Here is a 2774-nt window from a genome sequence, read left to right on the forward strand (position 1 = left end):
AAATTTCTGAGGCTTTGGCAAGCCCAGATGTCCAGGCTTAGACTTGGTCTCTGGGCAGGGGCCTGACCATCCATCCAGAGAACGAGCGGGGTGGGGGGAGTCTTGGGGGGTTGGGGTGAGGGGGTGGGTTTGCGCGGGTGTCGATCAGATGGACAGGCCAGGATGTAATCTTTGGCTGTGGATTACAGAATTTGGGTGGACTGGGGCAGGGGCCGAAGTGCCCATCCCGCCCTCTGCTGGTCAAGAAGCATCAATGCCAGCCCCCTTCCTGCAACCTCCTGTGGGGAAAGCACAGAGAGGTGACTGTTCTTCCCCATTTTTGGCTAGACCCGAGGCAGGAAGGACATGCAGGGGACGTTGTCTTTGAGAAGGCAGGGGCTGAAGGGTGTTCATGGATGGCGACGGACTGTTCAAAGCAAGGAGTGTCCGTGCGTGACTGCGGATGTACAAGCACAGATGCACGCGCTCAAGCGCACAAACACTCCTAAACCCACACCCACACACCTATCCCACCCGCCTCCCCACCCCCCCCCCCCCGCCCTGCTTTCCCCTGCTACACACACGGGAGCACAAGGTCCGCTAACAAGATATTTGCCGAGTGAGGCACGCCTAGGGGATTTTCCGTGGATTTGTTTCCTTTTGGCCCATCCTGGGCCCACCTAAATATGTATTTAGACGTCCTGAGCCTGTCTAAATATGTATTGTCCCATCTTCAACCGAGAAAAAATGGCGATGCCATCCCGCAACTTGTGGAGACGGAGCCCTGCGGGACTCCTTGGGCACCCGCCCAGTCCTCCAAGTCCTCCCCAAGCCCTGTGAATCATTTGGGCGAGCCAGTGGCGCCCTATACTGGTCCTGGATCGCCAATGCAAGCTTCCTACCCTAAACTTGAGGCCCAACCTGTGACATCAGTCCTGGGGGCGGCTGATTGGTCGAGCCGGCGGCTGATTTGGCGCCTCCCACCTGCTCTGGGACTATAAAAGAAAGCAGGGCCTTCTTTGCAGAACTTCTCAGCCCTCGGCTTGTGGTTGTGGTCGTCATCCTCGTTCTCCAAGGGAGCTTTCAGGAGCGAGGTCTCGCCAAGACCCGGTCCCGGGACATAGAAGCCGCTACAGCACCTGGCTAGAGCCTGGCTGGGCTGCTGATCCACTGAACGCTGTCTCGGTGTCATTTCTTCTTCACCGACTCATCCACACCCTTGGGAACCCCTGGACCTGGACCCCAACATCTGGTGCCCACACATGAACAGCTCCGGAGCCGCCCTTGAAGTGAAGGACCGGCGTGCCTCCACACAGGCTCAATCTGAGGCTGATTCCAGGCCTGCCATGGCCGACAAAATCCACATGTCACTAGACGACATCATTAGGCTGGACCGGAGCCAGCGGGACTGCCATGGCCAGGGCCGCAGCTGCGGGGGGCGGGTAGGGACCGAGGCTGGGACCTAGGCCGGGCTGGCTCCCAGGGAGGCCGCGGTGGCGGAGCGCAGGCCGCCATTCCATAGAGCTGGGGCGGCAAGCCGTTCCGGAACAGGGCGGCCCTTGGCTGAGGCAGGAACCGGCCGGCGCCCTACAGCAGGCCGAGACAGCTTCCTGACGAGGGGCAACATGACCGCTTCCGCAGGGCCTTTGGCAGGGGCGCCGGCCTGATGACCTGGGGGAAGCTGCTGTTGTCCAACCTGAACTTTGGAGTGTCCGACGCAGACATCCAGCAGCTGTTTGCGGAGTTCGGGCCTCTGAAGAAGGCCGCTGTCCATTACGACCGCTCTGGCCGCAGCCTGGGAACAGCACACATGCACGTTGAGTGGAAGGCATACATCCTGGAAGCCTGGAAACAGTACAACGGCATCCCTTTGGATGGCCGTCCCCTCCACATCCAGATCCTCACCTCAAAGATAGACAAGCAGCCCAGGCCAGTATAGAGTGTCAACAGAGGCTGGGTGACTACAAACCGAGGATCTGGAGGCTTTGGCGGTGGCACTCAGGGCCGTGCCCATGGAGGCAACCTGCGTACAGGCAGGAGCACTGGCCGCCATTCAAAGCGACAGATCTCGGCGGAGGAGTTGGACACCCAGCTGGACGCTTACAACTCGATGAGGGGCACCAAAAAGTGGGACACCCAGAAGGACGCTGAAAACTCGATAAGGGGCACTGAGCAGTTGGACGCCCATTTGGACAATTACAAAGCGATGAGGGGCCCCAAGCAGTTGGACGCCGAAAAGGGCACTAACAACTCGATGAGGGCAACCAAAAGCATGAACGCCCCTCTGGGCGCTTACAATGCAATGAGGGACACCAAAACGTTGTACGCCCAGAAGGACACTTACAGCTCCATGAGGGACACCAAGGAGTTGGACTCCCAGCTGGAAGCTGACAGCGCAATGAGGGACACTGCCGAGTTGGACGCCCTACTGGACACTTACAACGCGATGGCGAATCTCAAGTAAAGGTTCTCCTGAATGTGGCTGCAATCGATGCCTGGGGTGCTTGACCAGTGCACTGCCTATTGGGCAGGCTCCTCTGCCCTGGGACCCGTAAAGTGTGCTAGGGGGGTTTATTTTACTTTATGCTATTTCTTGTTTTTTTGTTTGTTTGTTTATTTGTTTTGTTTTGTTTGGTTTGGTTTGGTTTTTTCTTTTTTCTGTGCTCATTTCTCTCATTCATTGCAATTGATTCTATCTCTCGCCAATGAAATCTTGCAAACCTCGGTCCCATTTGCATTGGAAGGGAGGGGGTGTGGTGTGAGGGAGGGGGGAGGGGGAGACCGGAGATGCAAAC

At 57.7% G+C, this 2774-nt stretch overlaps 1 pseudogene; it reads left to right on the forward strand.

Moving 5' to 3' along the window:
* The first annotated feature begins 1316 nt into the window (after positions 1–1316).
* LOC139001104 (THO complex subunit 4 pseudogene) lies at positions 1317–2443 on the forward strand (annotated as a pseudogene).
* The last annotated feature ends 331 nt before the right edge of the window (positions 2444–2774 follow it).

Source organism: Myotis yumanensis, unplaced genomic scaffold, assembly GCF_028538775.1.
Source record: "Myotis yumanensis isolate MYYU_CA2020_CCGP unplaced genomic scaffold, mMyoYum1.0.hap1 SCAF_99, whole genome shotgun sequence".
Taxonomy (NCBI): domain Eukaryota; kingdom Metazoa; phylum Chordata; class Mammalia; order Chiroptera; family Vespertilionidae; genus Myotis; species Myotis yumanensis.